Here is a 20,725-nt window from a genome sequence, read left to right as displayed (position 1 = left end):
GAAGAGACCTTAAATTTCATCTAATTTCAACCTTCCTGCCATGGGCAGGGACACTTTCCAGTAGACCAGGTTGCTCAGATGTCCATCCAGCTTGGTCTTGAACACTTCCAGGCATTGGGCATCCATAACTTCTCTGGCCATGCTGTTCCAGTGCCTCACCACCCTCACAGAAAAGAATTTCTTCCTAATACCTAATCTAAACCTACTCCCTTCCAGTTTCATGCCATTTCCCCTTGTCCTGTCACTACATGCTCTTGTGAAAAGTCCCTCACCAGCTTTCCTGTAGGCTTCCTTCAGGTACTGAAAGGTCACAATAAAGTTTCCCCGGAGTCTTTCCTTTTCCATTCTGAACAACCACAATTCTCTCAGCCTTTCCTTTTAGGAGAGGTTTGCCATCCCTCTGATCTTCTTCATGGCTCTCCTCTGGATCCACTCTAACAGGGCAATGTTAGGGTCTTGTGCTGAGGACCCCAGAGCTGGATGCAGCACTCCAAGGTTGGTTCTCACAAAAGCAAAGTAGAGGGGAAGATAAGGATCAATAGGGAGCTGCCAGTGCAGCTAAAGATAAATTAGAGGCAGTATTTCACAGTATATTAAGCAGGAGAGAGACCTGCAGGAGGCATTGCTACTGGAAATGAACGTGTCTTTTTGCTTGTTTGTTTGTTTGTGAGGGGTTATGTCCACCAGACCTTACACAAAGCTTGGAGAAGAGGAAGCTCAGTGATTATCGCTACTGGAAGGAGGTTGTAGCCGGGAGGGTTGGTCTCTTCTCCCAGGCAACAAGCAACAGGACATAGAGAGGACAGTCTCAAGCTTTATCAAGGGAGGTTCAGGTTGGACATTAGGAGGAGTTTCTTCAGAACAGGTGATTAGACATTGGAATGGGCTGCCCAGGGAGGTGGTGGAGTCACCGTCCGTGGGGGCGTTTAACGAAAGATTGCACGTGGCACTGAGTTCCATGGTCTAGTTGACGTGGTGTGTTCGGTCAAAGGCTGGACCCGATGATATTCCAACCTAAATGGTTCTGTGAATCTGCCTGGGTGGCGGTGTCGCCGTGTGTCCGGGTGCCACTAGATGGCACGCACCTCCCTGGCAAGAGGCTCCACACAGCGGGATCGCCGTGAGAGCTGGGGACGCTGCCGAGTAAACCGAGCAGCGATGGCATTCAGACACACGTTATTAATTTCGGCGGAATAATCAATACAGACCCGCGCTCCCGACCTACAGGAACTGCATTAGATATCCAGCATCCCTTGGAATGGATAACCTATTTTTAGAAGCTTATCTTCGTTTATTCTGTCTTCTTTCTTGAAATAGAAAATCACAAAGTCATTGGGTAAAACCGTCCTCTTCGCTGAGATTTAGACAAGAAATTAACTAGGAAAACTAAGAACAGTGGAGTCAATATAGTTTTAATGTTAAAAGTTTTTTATTATCTTTGTAGATATAATTTTTATTTATTTATTTATTTAAATACATATAAAGAGAATAAAAACATTAAAATCTTTTATTTATACATGTGTTTTGTATAATAGTCTTTCCTTATGGAAAATGTTTGCATTTGAGATTGTTTTCCGGGGACATCCTTGGGAATTTGAATGATTCATGATTCTTATACCTTGTGATAATCATACACGTTCCTAAAGCATAGTACCACGAAGAAACATAAAAAGGTATATTATTATAATGGAAATAATTGTAGTATTCCTATCACCAGGTGGATCTTTTTTATTACAAATACTGCCTCATCCCAAGTCTATGGATTTTCATGTCATCAGTTTCACTGAAGTGTAGCCACAAGCCCATAGATGATTTATACCTAAGCCCCCCACACATAGCTAGGAAAACCTGAAGCTGTGTTTTTACATTGTAGTTATGAAGACAGGCAGAAAAAAAGACTGTAGTAATAATTATACTAAGTCAATTTTCCTCTTTTCTCATTGATCATTCCAAATCTCTTAGATCCAGGGAGGACTCTTCTGCTTTCCCCCCTATTTCTTACTTAATTATTTCTTACTTATGTTTTCTGACTATAAAAAGGCCTACATATCAAAACTCTTGAAATCTAATTTCTCCATAGTTTGGGAATGTCTACTTTTAGCATCTTGGCTCCAGCTTTTGATTGCTCTTCAAACACTGCATGAGAGAGGGTTGTTGATGCTGCATTTCAGGTAAGGTGTAACACCTCTGTGTGTTTATTTGGTTCTGGAGACTTGGATCGTCTCTGCCTGTCCTTGGCTGATTCCCTCTTCCACATCTTCATCCTTTTTTTGCTGAGTCTTTCACTGACTCTTGTTACAAATGTCAGCAGGCCTGGAATTTATCAGTCCAGGAATAAAATTTAATGCTGCCTTAAGGGCAGTAGCCAGTGCTGAGGAGAAGTGAGCCAACACAAAGTCAGCAGCCTGCCTGGTTTGCACGGAAGTGATGCTTCCAGATGGCCACCCAGAAGAGGCTCTTTGAGAAAGAAGGTGCCCTGGGCCTGAGAGGAGAAGCAAAAAAGAAAAACACTCTGACAAGCGCAGTATCAGGAAGCATATATTTGAAAGAGCAATGGACAGAGATGGTCAAGATCACAAAGGACTTGTAGGAAGTCATTATAAAATACTAGTGCCACACTGAAAGACATGTTGGAATGAATTCTCTACCATATTGGAGGAACACTACTTATAGTCATAAAAATATAAACCAGTCTGTGTTTTATGTCTGGTTTTGTTTCTTCCTTTGAACTGAATATTCTTACACCATATGGCAGTTACTGAATTTTAAAAATATTTCCCCAAAGACAAGAACTCATAAAGGTCCTTCATTCTGTGAAAATTGCAGAAGTCAAGCATAGTTTTCTACTAATAGTACTACCAATTTTGCGTTTCATTTATAAACAAATTAATAGTTGTATGCTGTTAATGTGGTTTCCAAAAATAAAAACAAAATAAAATCAGCCAGTAAAGGTGCCACTTAAAATTAGCTTGGTTTATAATTACTCCTGAAGTAGTAACTCTGAATATCAGTTCAAAAAAGCTTTTATGAGAGTGAATAAATAGATTCTCTAGTTACTCTTTACTCCTCTGAAAACATGTATTTCTATTGCCTGAGGTTAACAACTGCCAGCAGAAATGTTTGCTGAAATAATAAGCAGCATTTAACTGGCTGAGAACATACTGTGCCAATTCCTGACTTTGTAACTTAATTTCTTGAGGATAATACTGAAGTTTTTCAAGCTATGTCTTCATATGAGATAGAGCAAAATCTTTACTTAATCTGTTTTTCTTCCCTGTCTGATAAATACTACATTAAATACATTCAGTTATAGTTTGGATTTTTATGTTGATTTAAAATATGCAGTTTCTTCCAGTAAAGAAAGTTCTTTATCATATTAGCAAAAGGCACAAAGGTGAGCTGAAATAAATGGCAGCAACCCAAGGTTAGCACCCTAGTCCTTGAGGTGTGGAATCTGTTCTTGCAACGCCAGGTAGATTAAATGTGTGTATTTTTACTTTAAAGGACCTTGGACACAGTGGCTCACAGGTTACAGGTATGCTCCCATTTGACAGCTCTAACCTTAAGAGAGTTATTATAGTTTAAGATGGGATGGATTTTCAGAAGTGCAGAATTTGGGGAAAGCAGTTGTATTAGTATTTGATCTATATTTTCAAAGACTTCCTGAAGGTTTTCCTGTACTTCGAATAACTTGTTACAGATTTTGAGGAGCTCAGCAGCATATTGACATTTGTACCACTTTGCTAAGGGCATGCTTCAGTTCTGTAAATATTGTAAGCAAAGCAGTTTGTTTTCACTATCTTCTGCTAAGAATAGCCATGCCTATAGATTGATGTTTTAAATTATTAGTATTGTCAGCAAGGTTTAACGACACGACTCAGTTGAACATGGTGACCAGAGAAGGTGGTTTCTCTATACGCTTAAATTTTTTCCATGTCAAGAACTCTCAACTGATATTTTACAAGATTATTTATGAACCACTTTTAACTTCTGTTTTATAGACTTCAAGGAGGTATCCAGGTGTTGCCCACATGTAAGTCATAGAATAGTTAACACAAATGGAAGTTGAAACGTAAAGTGTCTAGTCAGCAAACATAAAGGAATTGGATATCAAAATACGGGATTTTTGTACAACTATTTTCTGTAACAAGTTTCATTTCATTTTATCCAATTGTTAGCATAAGTAAAAGTTATCTCAAGAGAGTAACTGTAAGGAATTCTTACCATATAATTGACTAGAAGGCTTTATTTCTTTAAACTTGAAAATGTATTGATGTCAGAGACATGCTAGTAAATTTAGTATTTTGATTCCAATACAAAGGTAGTTTGACTTACTGAGATAAAAATATTCTGGGTTGTAAATTTAAATATGCCACAAGTCCTTCATATGAAGCTCATTTTACATTTGCAGTCCTATGTTCAGTTACATAAAAATCTCCACGAGACCCCCTAGCAAATAGATCATGAATATGTTGTACTAGAATAAGAGAGGCATGTTTGGTGAAAAGCCCGCTCGGCACAGAAGAGTACGATTCCGGTGGTGTCACACAAGAATTCCAGATGCAATGCAGTCAATTATATGCACTGACTTATTGCAGCAATTAATAGCATAAAGATCTGAGCCATTTTGAACTGTTTGCCAGATATCTCCTTATGTGATTACGATAATAATGTAATATTTTCATTATTGTGTTCTAATTGAAGTAAGCATGCCAGAAGATAGAGGAGAACAAATAAGATAAAGCAAGAGTTGTTTGTTATACATACAGAAGCTACATTATAGAAACAATAGGAAGCAGATGACAATTTAGACAGGTATTCCCGGGAAATTTGTGTTACACAGATGAAATTAGGAATATGAAATGCCACATAAATAGCAAAACTGGTGAATTTTATTTAAGCATAAATTGCCAGTTTATATGGAAATGAAGCAAGTGTTATTTCTCAAAGCAGTGGTTTTCAACCTGTGGGCCCCTAGTCATCTGTGGCCTAAAGGTTCACAAAGGATTATTTTTAAAAAACATAATTCTTACTGTTGGCAGGCTTCCAGTCAGGATCAAGGAGTCTCAATCACTACTCAAACATTGTGAGGATCTACAGATCAGTAAAGACTGATCATAGTGGTGTAAGTGGTCACCCTAAGGTTCAGCCCTAATGATAAGACACAGTGGTTACTATGCTTATTCCAAGAGGTCAGATTTTCCGGGCAGGGATTCTTAATATTTTAAAAATATCAAGGGTTCTTCCCCATATAAGTAAAACAAGAAGAAATAATCACAGTTTTTGCCCAGTTTTGAATTACTGACAGCATATGCACATTTTACCCCTCTTGAACTACATTAACTAACTTAAACATCTCAGGGCCCTTAGGATAACCAATTCATTTCTTACTGTTATCCAATTTCTTGTGTAAAGTATATACATATTAAAGAGAGAATGTGTAAGTTAGAGATCTCAAACGCTTGTGTTTAGTTTTATGCATATAATACTTTTGTTCACATACTGAAATTGGTGGATCAAATTTCACTTAGGTCAGTCACATTTCTCTCTCTAGTACTGATGGGCAAATATTACCCTGCTGAATCAAAAATACAAAACTAGAAATATTTGCAATGCATTTATTTTTATGCTGGCTTCCCATTTTTTGATGAATGAGCAATGTATAGTGATAAGGTATTAATAACTATAATAAAATATATATAGATATATATTTTCTATATTTAAAATATAAAGTATAGAAAAATATATTAAAAATTTCTTTTCCAGAGATAATTTCTAACAGTAAAAAAATTTGTCTCTTCTTATTGAGAAACTTAGTGAAAAGTAAACATTTGTGACCTAGTATTACCAAACTTTAGGGCTCTACAGAGATTCAAACAAATATTCAAGGAATAACCACTTTAAAAGGAAAGTAGAGAAACTGTGAATTTAACTACACTTAGCCAATCTCCATCATGGCTGCAATGAGGGAATACATTCATTTCCTACCTACTGTAGTCATTCCCAGCAAATCCATATCATCAAAGAAAGACTAAAACATCAGCTTCCAAAGCACCTTTTTCTGGCAAAACACATCAATTCTGTATTGACTCCAAGCACAATAACACTGTGAGGTTTGGAGGACACAAGCTGTCCCTTGTACAGCAGTAGCTGGGTTTATTAGCAATACTAGAATTAAGGTGATGTCTGACCATTTGTATCCCACTCCCATGCTACAGGCACAGAACTGGTTTGTCTCTGCAAATACTACATTTTCCAAACTAATAAGAGTGATGCTTTTGCTGTGACTGCACAGAAAGGAGCACAACATTTGAGAAAGGCAGCAGCACACAGCAAAGAGGCTGTGTGCACTGCCTGTGGCTTCTCACAAAATGCATTTACAACAGCAGACAGCTCCTGCGGAATAGTTGTGAAAGGTCTCTGCTGCCACACCCTGTGCTGCCCACAGTAGCTAACAACACTGCTCCACCTTTCGTGGGGCTTTCACCTAAATGTCTGTAATCAAGCAGATTTCTTCTCCCAGTCTTAGACAAATATATACACAATCTGCTTCAGTTATTGATTCGTTCTATTTGGTAGTGACACGTTTAAGTTTTAAATCCTCTGTGCGTTTCACTGTCTTAATAAGCTGCTCCTGCCTCCCCCTCTCTGGGGGCTTTCGGGACACAGTCAATACCTATAAACTCTAAAGATGTGAAAGGAGGTTTCATGTCATTAAAGTGTTCCATGAGTGGAGATTTCTTTATTCCTTCTTGTGATTTGTGTTTACAATTTCTGACCTTTAATATCGATGTTGTCGCACTTGCGCATTGTGTGCCCCTAGGGAGTGTACTCAAATATGTCACAGGACTTACTAGGGGATTTTTGCTTTATGTTATACATCTTCCTTATCCACTATCAGAGTATTCTCATTTGTTTGTAGATTGTGCAATACCTCAATAAGTAAAATCAGTCTTCTAGAAGAACAGGTTCTGGGAAAATTGCTTATATTGCTTTCAGAAATTGCTTCTCTACCAGATTTTTCACTGCATTTATGTCAATAATTCAATTTTTTACTCTTTAATGGTACAATTCCTCAGTAAAGACTAATTATCTTTAGGACTGTCATAGCTGTCAGGCAGGCCTTTTTTTCTACTATACTTGTCATACCTGAGGTTCTGACTGTTGTATTGCTAAGATTTCTGGAAACTGGGTTATGACTGAACCTCATTCTCCCTCTTAGAGCACCTCCAAGAGGCTTAAAGGGAGTCATAAAATAAAAATGCAAGTGAAGGAACAGTTACCCAGCTTCTTAACCCTACACAGAGTCCACATACTTAAAAATGTCAAGGGACTGTGGACATAAGATGACAGTAGGTTCCCATGACACCCTATTGCTCCTTTTCAAGCCAGCTGTGCTGGCTTCAGCAGTCTCTCTTGGATCTCCTGCTGCTAAATATTCAAGTTGGCCCCATGTTAGCACAGCCTCCCTCTGCTCAGGGATGCAGCCCCGGCACAACAAATTGCACTTGAACAGCTTGAGAGCTGCAGATGGCTTAAGAGCCCCAAAGCTACCACCCACCATCTAACAGTAGCCAGCAGTTTCCAGATTTGTTGTAAATCCTTGCAGCTAGTAACTACAAATATTTATCATTTTCACCTTCTAAAGAAAATAGGCTAGTGCCTTCTCATCCTAGAAGTGTGGGGAGGGCAGGTCAGAGAAGGTAACTACACTGAAAGGAGTCTCACAAAGACAGATGTGGCCAGAAAGAAGCTGTACTCAAAGAAATGCAAGTCTAAACCATTCTCCATTCTCTGTGTTGCTAACGTTCCATTTTACAAAGAGGAATGGCTGATCAGGATTGTGATCCTCACCAGAAATCTGATGAAGCCACTACCAACCTTATTAAAACTACTAGTTTTTGAGTGACACTGCACACTCTTGCATAAAAATGCCCTATCAACATCATGTTTAAATATATGCATAACTGGCTCCACATGACTTGAGAATGATCAAGTCCTTGAAGCAAAAATCAGCAAACTACATAAAGTGAAGTGCCATGGGAATGACAACATTTTATGAACTTATGAAACTTTTCCATTAGGAAAAGTAGTCAAACATGAAGCAACCTTAGTCTGCTTTCATATAAGCACTTTTCAACAGGATTTGCACAACACAAGAGTATGCATGAAAATACATAACATCTAGATGAAATACAAAAGGGATATCAATCCCTTTGGTTGGTATCAGTACATGAAAGGACTTGCTCAGCCCCTTCTGAGCTTGATATGATCTGAGCAGCACTGGTCAGCCAGTGCTTGAAACCCTGGCTGAAAAGTCTCATGCTCTGGTTTTTTTGTTTGTTTGTTTGTTTGTTTGTTTTGTTTGTTTGTTTTGTTTTTTGGGGTTTTTGTTTGTTTGTTTTTGTTTTGTTTTGTTTTGTTTTGTTTTGGTAAGCGTTCCAGAGAAAATCTGGATGCATTGAGGATTAAAAAAGTCTTTTTCAGCTTGTTCAATTCAGTTCAGCTCATTCAGGTGACGTCTAATAAAGAGATGTCTCAGTTAAATAAGCACACATTATAGTCTTTACATATTGTATCAATCGGAGGAACAAAATGAAGAGAAGTTGTTTGAAAGCTGCTGATCATTGTAGAAGTTAATACTGCAGAAAAGAGAAGTGAGGGATAAACTGCCAACCAAATTCTTGATTTGTGATGTAGAAACTACTGAAGTCAGGTAACTAATAATGACAGCGTAGGAAAGAAATAAAAGCTCCCCCTAATAATAATAATAATAATATAATATCATGTTATATAATTTTCAGGAGTTTAATAATGAAAGATAAGTGACCACAACATACTTGGAAATGCATTAGGTGGCCATGGACAACTAATATTCATTGCAACAGGGATCCAGGCTTATGCAGTGATGCACCATCGCACCCACTGGTGTTCTGTGACAAAATGCAGCCCTGCCTGAGGTGGGCAACAGGGGAATGGCTCCCTGGATGAGCCTCTGAATCCATGGGAGCTGACTTCATAAGGTTACTGTTTTATTCAGCAAATGCATTTGGATCCATTCCTCTTCTGCTTACCAGTGCTCGGGGGGTGATAATTCTGGGCAAATAAGGGAGAAGAGACTAATCCAAAATCTTCCCCCAAACATTCCCTGCATGTTAAACCTTTTTAGACCTATTAACCTGTCTTTCTCTGTGCTTGTTTCTGGTACTGATCAGCAACAAAACCTGTGCTCGGGGTCAGTTGTTCATTGCCATTAAATTTATCCAGGTGACATTGGTTCAAAATTCTTGTTGAAATTTCTGAATTCAACTCCTTAAAGCCTCTATAAAGCCAGAATAGCTTTCTAGTTAGTATGAATTTAGTATGAACTCCTTTAAAAACGCTGAGTGTCACAGAAATTATGACTGGGTGTAATTGTGCCAGCACTTTGTGAAGCTCGCTTATATGTTACAGGTAGGCAAGTCATATCAGATTTGCTTTAATGGATTTTCCCAGAAAGCATTTTCTCAAACTGGTGCACAGCTGAACAACCAGAGCTTGTGCAATTCTTCTCTTGTATGCTTCACAATGTCATTTTTTTGTCTTCTTAATGTGAGATTCCAACTAAAGAAGCAGAGCATGTAGTGTTGGCAATAGAAGTAGATAATGTGAAATTCATACCTTACACCTGCTTTTCTATGCCTCTTAGGCTGTGCCAAAATGCTACTCTCCTCTTGGAAGCTAAGCAAATATCAGATGCCTTTCATTTCCCAGACATGTATGCCACATGCCACAATGTGCTCCAAGTCATATTTGCATTTGAAGAAGAAAGAATCATTCTTTTGTGTGCTGTTATTGCAATCACTGCTGTTGCAAGGGTATTCTTTTCTTGGCAGGTAGAGATTGCTTAATTGGTCCCATCCATCCAAGAATCTCTGGTTTTTTCTACGTTATCGTGCTGTTTGTAAGGCTTTTGCTACTCTGATTTCTTTTCCTACTGTCCTTAACATATGTGACAACGATGAGAAAACGTAAGGTAAAAGGAACCCCACATTTCTCTTCTTTGCTCTATTTCTTGCTTTTTCTACAGGGTGCTGGCTGTTTAGCTTTGGGGGAACACTGACCTACAGAACTCCAGAAAGTCTTCTGTGACTTAAACATGGCAAGCTATAACCAGTGCTGACTGTTTAAAGGATCCAGGACTTCCCTATTACCTTCTAACTTCCCTGTTCATTACAGCCACAGGCAGCCTGGAAACATTCTTGGCTAGACTGCTGACTTTGGATTTCTTTGGCGGAAAATGAAGAATGATGGCAGGAGAAAACTCGCTGATCATAGTGACATCCCCTTCTCTGCCCTTCATCTTTACGAATGGGTTCATCTCTCTTTCTGCTGAACTCATCCAGAGATTGAAAAGGATCCAAGTGAAAAAAGAACTGGTAGAGTGCTGATTCTGGACAGGATTCGGCTATTTGTGCATGGGTGCTTACTATTATTTAGGACAGTGGGTGCATCCTGCCTGTCCTCCACCTGCCCACCTTATGGAAGGTCCAGCTTTTCTTCTAACCTCTGTGTTGTATCTGCCAGCCCATGAAGATGACCTGGATATCCCAAAGTACCTCCAAAGAATGTCTTAAGAAACTTATATCTTTGGATTCTGTAAGTGTACCAGATATCCTAATTTAATTCACTGGATGTGGGAATAAGTTTGGACCGATATCACAAAAAGCTCTCTTCGGTGAGGTTTTTACAACACAAGATTCTGGTGTTATTTGAACAGAATTCAGTCTCTTTAAGCCTCTATCTGCCAAGATCTGCAAAAGAGGAAATGAAATAATATTTTTTTAAAAACTTTGGTGTATTTTTCAATCTTTCTTTGGAGTGTGTGGCTGTTTTGTGAGTAGAGACCAGCATATTCAATAATAAAAATTAAGGGAGATAGAAAATGTATTAGTGTCATTACTGTTTGGGAAAGTCAGAAAATAACTGATAGTTTACTTGTTAAATCTTATATGGGTGAAAGAAAAGTCAGCGATAAATAATTTTAAGTGAGGAATGCAATTAGATTTAGAGAATTTTCTGGGAATACGATTTACTTCCTCCCACTCCAACCTAACAAGCAGAATGAAAGTAAACAAATGGCATCAGCCTCTGAGTTAGATTTTGGTGAAGACAGTTGTTGGCAAGTCAGCCTTACTGTATTGCTAGAACTTAGCTGCTAGAAGATGTTGGAATAGCTGGACTTGCTGTCAGTTACGTCATCTTACCACTTGCCTTCCATGCCTTCCCAGTTAGGTGTAAAATCTATTAGTTCCCTCTTACCTGCCTGGATGAATTTCACATGAGAAAGTAAGATCTCCAGCTCCCAAACACAGCCAACAACAATCTATCTTTAACCTGCTTGGATAACGCTCCATGAGCCGGCCTTGGTGACCATTCTTGCCATTGCTGTGCACAAACAGCTCACTGAGGTAAGAGCTGGGTATAGCTCTGGAGCAGAACGAGCTTCACCTGCAAGACAACTCCTAGCCAAAGACTCTCTTGTGACACACCCAGAGAGTTACTACAGGGCTGTACTGTACCAGGTATGGTTTTGCTCTGCTGAATAAATCTATAAATATTTCAATTCATGCCAGTTTAGAATTTTTCAGAGGAGAACTTCAATTTCATGATGTTTCATTATTATGGGGCACCAAAAAACATAGTTGGGAGATATGAAGAAATACCATGGGTGTTATGAAAGAAGAAATCATGGTCCAGATTCAACAGGCAGAATAGTGGGAGTTAACTACCCCTTCATAAGAAAGACACTGCAGACTCCTTTGGCCTCTCAGGTCTAGCAACACAACAGATTCAATGCAGTGGTAGTAGTGAACAGGCTTGAAGAGTATAGAGAGAAGAAACACATTTTATTGGGCTACTCACCACAACATCTCTTTGGTTGCCACCACAAGAAGCTGTTATCTTGGGTCAAGGGTGCAGAAATGTCTTGATGTGTGTGGGAAGTGCTGCCCTGCCCTGGCAGCCCTTAAACAGAGTAGAGCAGCTTCTGTCCTAAAATGTGCACACATTTACAACTTCACAGCCTTACTATGCTCAAATGAATGGTCCTTAGATAAGTAGACTCCCAGGCTACCTAAATGAGGATCAGTCCAGTGGCTACTTCATCCATTTGGAAGAATCACACAGCAGCTTCACACAGAGAGAGAAATAATATCAGCTTTGCTTTCCCTCAGGAAACAAACACAGATGTTCTCTACTTCAAACTAGTGTAATTTATCATTTCCTGTACACTACAAAACTGCTAGGTTCAACAAAAAGGTAAAGGTGGAACACTGAAACAAATCTGAAAGACCTTAGATGATATGAAGTAGGAATTTGTGCTGCAAGGGATATACAGAACAGGAATAGTTTTTATTGGTTCCATGTCAGTATTTAAAACCAGAGTGACAGTGGTGGTGTACTGGTACTGCCTGGAGGGGTAAGTTTATGTAGACAAAGGTAAAAATACATGTTTCTAATCTTTCCAGCTTGCATAAGAAAAGTTGTAACAGATTGAACCATATTTGGATGAAAGACATTTAAAGAAACCCAGGAGACTTTGGCTGAATGTATTGGCTATCTTCTGTTCATGGAGTGTTCACACTTGCTTAAATTTATGTGACAAGTTCTAGTGCTGAACAGTTGAAATTTGAGCCATAAGAGTTTTTTATAATGGATCAGATCTGTCGCAAGATATTCTCTGTCTGGGTGACTCAGGTATGAATGCAAATTTTCAATTACATACCTACTTGTGCCAACTGCTTTGGAATGCACTCTCTGAACCTCTCTGTAAGCAGGTAAGTTCTTCTCACTAAACCCCTGAGTCCTGGAATTAAGGAGTGCACAAGAGGGATGCCTCAATATTTGCATCTTCCTTATATTTCATAAACTCATAGAACACCACGTCGGAAAGGACCTTAAAGATAATCTTATCCAAACTTTCTTGGCAAAAGCGTGGTCTAGACAAGATGGCCCAGCACTCTGTCCAGCTGAATCTTGGAAGTGTCCAGTGTTGGGGAATCCACCACATGGAGATTCCAATGGCTGATCATTCTCATTATGAAAAATTTTCCTCATTTCTGGTCGAAGTCTCCTCAGGAACAACTTGTACCCATCACCCCTCATCTTTTGCGGGTGACTCTGCAAAAAAAGGGGGTCTCCATCATCTTCTTTGTAGCCACCTTTTAATTGCTTGAAGATGGTGATAAGGTGTCCCTTAAGCCTTCTCTTCTCAAGGCTGAACAAATCAAATTCTCTCAGCCTTTCTTCACGTGGCAGACTTCCCCGTCCTTTGCCTGGTGTGGCTGTCTGGCCACAGCTGAATTTGGGACATGCAGGGATCATAGATGGGCTGTACTGCGCAGAGCTCACTTTTGACCTGGACAGTGGCAACGCACTAATCGGCAGATGTTAGTATTAGTGAAGCAGTAATAAAGTAAAAATGATTGTGTTTTTCCTCTGTGAAGCTACCACCAGTCTGCTGTGAAATTATCTGAAGAAAATGCCCACAAGTAAATAAGTCTGTATCAGGGCACCTCAAGGCCCCAAGCCTGTATACTTTCAGTAATGCTTCTGTCAAACTCATTTGATCCCACTGAGTAAAAGAGCGGTTCCTCCTGATTTACAGTTGGATAGACTACAGTAAAATCTGCACTTATTTTTTCCTGCTACTTACCTATATGCATTTTGAACTTTGAGGCTTTTACCAAGAGGCTTACTGCCGAAGAAAAGCTGTGTTGTTCTCTGAGATGTGACAATGTTGTTCTCAGCCCAAATGGTGAAAATCAGGTCTCACACTGACACTTGGTTTTAGAGACCTTTGCCTGGTGTTTTACAGCCATCATCACAAAGCACATACAAAGAATTTGTCTTAGTCACTTGAAGGTTGGACTAGTGAATTTTTTTGTATTAAGCACCTCTAAGCAAGTAGTTCTTTGAGCAGCAGAACTAATGATATTATTTTCCAGAGGATTCCCTTGTGTTTAAGAAGAAATAAAGCTATTTATCCAAGTATTTTCTGCACTAACACCTCTCCTTCGTGTGGGCTCTCTAAATTAGTAAGGCTAAGAACAGCCTGTACCTTCCATCCAGCTGCTTATCTCCATGAAACTCAGATGGATTTAAAACATTATATTTCAGGTGTGCTTCCAGCTGGGTGCTGCATTCAACATAAAAGGATGGGGGATTATAGACAGACAGACCCCACATGAAGACAACAGAGCATCAGAACGTCATTTCTAAATGAAAGTGAGTAAAAAACATCGCATAAGAAGAACTGCATTTTGCCTATTTTGTGTAAGCATCAGAACTGCCCCAAAAATTCAGGATCTGACCTCGAGGCAGATGCTCCCTATGCTGATGTTAACATGAGATAGCACAAATCTCTGTGTCTGCAGAACATTCTCCTTCATTATCTGCTTTAAACAACTGTGATTTAGTGTGTGGTAATAAAGATGAAAAGTTGCAGTCAACTCCTTTTGACTGTAATTTTTGAAGTGTGCGGAAACTGGCACGTGTTACTGCTCTGACTTGTGCTTGAGGTGCAGTCAGGAAAAAATTCTTTGAATGAAATTTGGATTCTTAAGTATTGGATGTCAACCAGGACTTGAAAATACAGCTTGCTGTGCCATCACAATTCTGGTAACTAGGCTCCTGGTTACTCCAGAGTACCCTCAAAAATGAATTGACAGCACATTAGGAGTAAAATAAGACTCTTGCTAGAAAAGCAGGACAACGAAACATCATTTATTGATACACCTACTCAAAACACATATTTTTGTGTGATTTTAGCTTAAATTGATCATTTGTGATATACATATGGGGTGAGAGAAGTAATTTACATAGTCATCTGCTGTATAGAGTGTTGTGTGGTGTAGGTCCACCTACTAATAAAAATATTACCACAGAGAGCCCAGGCAACCCTCTGCTTTTTCTTATGTAGCCTTACAGTGTCTGAATGGCCACTTCAGTTTACAGTAACTAAAAATATCCATTGTCATAAATATTTTCAAATCAGCAGTAAGAAGACACTTCATTTACTTTAAGGAATATGTTTTACATTCACAAAGGTCAGATTCCACTGGAATGGCTGGGATGACTCCTGTATTGCAGGATCCAGATCAGTGTTCTGCTGTACCAAGGCAGGTCCCTCAACCCGTGTCCTCCCCAACAGCCTGAGTAAACTATGCCCTGGTACAATAAAAGCCCTCTCACAAGAAAAAGCCATTGGGATCACACATAGGTCCCTCATAAGGGTTCCTTCTGTACTTTGTTCCAAAGTCAGGCATAACCCAGCTGTTACCATTGGCTGGAAAGAGCTTTTGGAAGGAGGCACCTTGCAAACACCAGTCAAGCACCGGCCGCTTTAAAAGTGGACAGCTGAATTCTCTCAGGCTGAATCCCCTCTGGAGACAGGCTATTTCATTCAACTGGGACCAGCTGCTAGTGATGCTTTCTGCCCACCAGTCTCCAGGTGGCTGTCTGATGGTAGGGGAAGACTTCCATGGACTGAATCTATAAAAGTGAAATAGTAATTTTTCATGGGTAATTAGGAAAAGCTGTTTTAAATTTTAAACACAGATACTGTCATTATTGCAAAAGCAACACTTTTTTAGGACATTCAATTTCCTCTAAGCCGTCTTTAATAATCATTGTGTTTTTATTAAATTTCTAACCCTAGGACTAACTATTTGCATTGATGTAAAGAATAAATTACAGATTGGCATTTTTTCCATCATGATTTCATCCCAGTCTCGCTTAAATACTGGAAAATGTCAAGCTACCAGCATGAAAAATAGTTAATCTCAGTCTAAAATGAAGCAGTTTAATTTATCCGCATAAAGATAATTCGACATCTTTAATCCCACAGAGAAAAATCCGTATGCCCAATACCAGATCCTGTCATTTAAGATTGCATTAGTGTTGAAGTATGGAGATCCTCTTAACATATGATTTATTTTTAATGCTTTCACTAAAATTATAAAACTATCACATTTCTCTTCAAGGGATTTAAGATTATTTTCCTTTCCAGCTGCACATGAGTACCACACAAACACTCCAAAGTGTTGATGCATCACCTCTGGAGTAGTCTTCAAAAGAATAAATGACTGCTGAACAAGCCAATGAATGCTCCAAAGCATTCCAGGAACTTGCCTTGGAAACACCCAAGATAGCCTGACATAAAATGCAAGAGAAGAAGAACAGACAGTTGTAAAAGTAAACCATGAAGGAAAAGTTCACCACATATTAAAATACAGATCAATAGTTTATGCCCCCATAAATGAAGTTGCTTTGGATTTGTTTGTTGTAAATGAATGTAAAACACCAAGTTTTGAGCCTTTTTCAGGGTATAATGCCTGTTGTAAATTCTGTAACTGAAGTCTTGATTTAAATTGGTTGTCATTTATATACATGTAGCTCCTCTTTGCATGACAAGTGTACACACTGCTTTAATACCTACATCTGTTCCAGCTCATTAAACCCAGCTGTTCTGTACTTTTCCTCTCTTCCCCTTATGGTTCAGTGGTAGCAAATGGTAGCAAAACGAGGCTATAACTGAAAAGCAGAGGAGGTGTTAGCTACAACCAGACAGAAAAAAACTATTATTACCACTTTTCATGATTTTGCATGCTTAGGTTGTGAATTGATCAAGGAAACATACTCATTGCACAAGAGCAGTGCTAGTTTCACTCTGGAATGCTAAGCCTTGCACAGAGATATGCTGGCATACTGAACAGCACTGCAATGATACATACTGGTTGAAAAGGCAAAGTAGAAGTTCTCCCAGGCAAACTGAGAAATCCTGTTATCATGCTTGAAATGCCAGCGTGGTTTGTGGTGACATACCAGCTTACAGCCACTACTGTACTATCACAGCCAATTCCCCATGGAGGCAAGCCCTGATTGACAAGTCTAATTCTTAATTTCTCATACCTATTAGTGCAATCCTGTTCTTTTCCCCCAGAGAACAGCTTCTTGCTGAAGTTTAGGTAGGGAGAAGAGAATCAGACTCATTTCATCCAAATGAGCACTTATGTTCCCCATGCTTTAATGAAAACTCATAAACCCCCGTGATATTACTATGGCATTACAAGGCTGACCTTGGTCTCCCAGGATAAAACATGGCAAACGGAGTGTGATCAGATTGATGCTTAAGTATCCTACAATAAGTTACTATCGGTTTAAGTTCCTTAAAAGTGTCACTGCTCTCCATGTCCTATCAAGAAAGAGATCCTATTATGATAGTTGTGCAATATATAAAAGGATGCAGAAGTTTTTGATGTTGTTTAAGTGAACATGTTTTCAAAATGGCTTTTACAGTCTTTTTGTAAACTCATCCTTCTTCTTCCCAAGATTCCTCAGTCTTATCTATACCTTTGGAATGTTCTAGAGGTAACTGAAAGCTTATCTATTGGTTGTTAACCCTTTGTTATCATTGGTTGGTTGTAAGACCTCCTGGCCTCCCAGTGGTCACTTTGTAATCCCCCCAAGAGCTATTTAAGTTGCTACCCAGATCAATAAACTCTTTCTGCCTCTCTCCTAGCTGCTGCTCTCCTGTGGTCTCTGTGGGGACCATGGGGTCCAAGTGGTGGGGGGGAGGGGGAGGGCAAGCTCCTCTCCAGGACTAGAGATAAAGGGGAACCTCTTGCCTGGAGTCCCCCTCCCTCTCCAACCTCAACTGTTGCAAGATCCTTTTTCATATGCTCAGTGGTTGGATTATACTTGTATATGAGTCTGAGTAGGCATCTTGTTCTCCTCTCCTTACGGCCTGTTGGACAGGAGACATTTGTGTGCACACATGACGTAAGTGGCTCTCCAGGTATCTTTCACTCCCCACAACACTGGCCTTCCACAGAGCCCTGCCCACAGGTGTGGTAGGCCCAGAAGGACTGCAAAGCAGAGGGATGCTGTGTGGGAAAATAGACCTAAAATCTTGTGAAAACATTTTGACTGAAGTTTCCCTGTCCACAGTGGGTTATCTATAGTGTTGACACAGGCTTTTGTCTGGCTTTTACACATACTGCACTACAGCATCAGTCTATAAGCACAGACTTTGTTTCAGGCTGCTATTTCAAACCTGCCTGCAAGCTAGGACATAATCAATAATTTTCCCAATACAAGGCTGCCAAAGCCTTCATCCAGCATGGGCCCCACAGCCAAATTTGATAGCTGTTGTAGCCTATGAAGTGCACTGTGAATTGAGGATGAGAGTAGTAGTAGCAATCTTAGAGAAAGCTCAGAAAGCAGAGGAAGCAGGATCAGACCTCAGTCTGCCAATCCATTTGGTAAAATTTAAGAACAAAGCAGAGAAGAAAGGAACATCATCACACCTGATGTCAAGCTGATGCTGCCTGGAGAAATATCCCATGTAATTTCATAACAAGTGATTGAATTTTTTTTGGTAGTTTCTATTTGCAATGGGATAGCTTTTGTGTGAGCCAAGCGAAGAAGCAGTGTGTTTCTCTGACATCACCATCAAGAGCAATCCCAGATGGAGAGCTATTATCCAAGCCTGCAGCTAGAAATCTTTTCTACTGGTCTTTAACTAAATACTGCCTTTTCAGTATTTAAAATGGCAGGCTTCTGTTAAGAAGTGACTGTATGTTTGTATTCTATCTATGCATAGCATTCACTGAGTTTTAGGATGCTATTATTAACATTCAGACAGTGTCCTAGGTGGTCTCTGTTATGACCTCCGTTAACTGTGCTGGCTGCAAAAGTCACTGGAGGGGTGCCTGATTCCTCCAAGTGCTCCCTCAGCAGGAGGGGTGAAACAGTAAGACAGAACTTTCATGAAAAGGTTTCTGTATCACTGTTCAGGATGCTATTTATGTTTGCTTACATTTTTTGGTTTTTTTGCTGATGAAGCCTGATGTCATTGCAGTTCTTACTCTCTCTTGTGAATTGCAGTTCTCCTTCATGCATTGATCTGCTGCTCCACCACCAAGTGACAAAAAGCTTTTTAGCACAGAGACACTTATGTGAGAGCTGATAAAATTTTGCCTTTTCCAGGTTAGCATTTGCAATAAATTAAAACATGGCTGGACATGTGAAGACAATAATTAGTAAAAAAGATCATGTTTGAACCTTGCCCAGGCCTTCTGCCAAGTTAAAAATTATTTTCTTTGTATTTATAAATATGACTGAAATCTTAAAACATTGCTATTGTTTTTGCACTCAGATAAATTAGTGGCAAACACTACTGGTAGACACATATTGAAAGAAGAAATAAAGGCTCAGTGGACTACCAGAAGTTGTGACCTTCCTAAAGGAAAGGTTATGAAAAGGTATTTTCTTTTATTACTTTCCTAGGACAAAGAAAATACTGTGATTCCCTTGTTGTAAATCAGGACTTCTGCTTTTCCCAGACTACAACGGCCACGAAGGGCTTTGGGGAAGAGAACCTCAACCATCAGGGGAGAGAGAGAAGACAAAGAAACTACAATGATGTTGAGTCTGAGCTCAGCCACCTCCCTGAACAAGGAGCTAGAGGAGGTGGGGACAGATTGCTGATGATCAGAGAGTTTAGGGGATATCAGAGCTCCTCAAGTGTAGCTGGAGAGTGAGGAAGCATGAGCAGAAGGGACTGTGGAGCAGATCGCTTCAGCGCCACCACCATTTCTTTACTACTGCCCCCCAGACCTGAGAAACTCCCTGGAAAATGCTGTTGTGGGCAGGGGGTCAGTTGGGATCTTGACACCCACAGGGGCTTGTGCCTCTTCCTCTTTTGCCCACTGCAACAGTGAGGGGAACTGCAAAAATAACTTCATCACTGGGAAGGTGATACTGCAGAGGGCTGGGATCCTCTCCACGGAAAGTGTGGCAGGCATTTTGCTGACATTTGCAAATTTTGCTTGTTTTCTCCTTAGTTCTTAGCAAAGATATATTATTTTTTTAAAATGTCTTTTACTTGCTTTAATAAAGGCCATAGTTCCACAGTCCACTGGCAGACAAGTACTTCAGGAAACACAAGAAACAGGCTGGCTCATCCAAATTTTTAATAGATTTCAAAATTACATAAAGAAGTTGCCAGTTGGCATGGATGTGACAAAGTAATGCGGCATCACATTTCCTTAGCCTCTTTCCCCATGCACTGCCGCTTGCCACACAAAGCTCCAGGCACACAAAGCCCTTGCAATACCTACCTCTTCTGGACTGCTCCCAACAATGACAGATGAGCTGTTTAGTTGCCTGTGCCAGGCTTGCAGACTGATGGTGTCCTAAGCCCACTTCGGCTAAAGCTCTTTGCGTGATCCTTGTAAATGTTGTGCCATTTACCTCCCGCCCCACTACTCTGAAGAACACTGGGCTTCCTGGCACCTCAGCTGTGTTACTGGCAGTGCCATTTTGCTTTCAGTTTGCCTTAAACTGGTTCTGCGTTCATTAAGCAGCAGCTCAATGCACAACTGAGCCATCTCATGCCAGGTGCTCTCATGGTGGGGAATGGCCTCACCAGCCAGACTATTAGAGGGTACACTGAGCTCCCCTGAAATAACAGCAGGTACTCATATTTTTTTAAGGCAAAAAGACGCCTTCTTATTCAAATAGATCTGGGCCACATAGCAGCATGCACACTGCCAAGGCATCCCACAGTGGTGTTCACAAAGTCTGTGTCTATAATAATAAATTAGATGTGCCTACAAACGCTCCCAGGTGCTGAGGCCAACTGGCATTGAGAGGCTTGCATCTATGCTAATAAATTGTC

Source organism: Empidonax traillii, unplaced genomic scaffold (assembly GCF_003031625.1).
Source record: "Empidonax traillii isolate 1590-97213 ecotype Southwest subspecies unplaced genomic scaffold, ASM303162v1 scaffold378:size984864, whole genome shotgun sequence".
Lineage (NCBI taxonomy): Eukaryota > Metazoa > Chordata > Aves > Passeriformes > Tyrannidae > Empidonax > Empidonax traillii.
Note: the sequence above shows the minus strand (reverse complement) of the source record.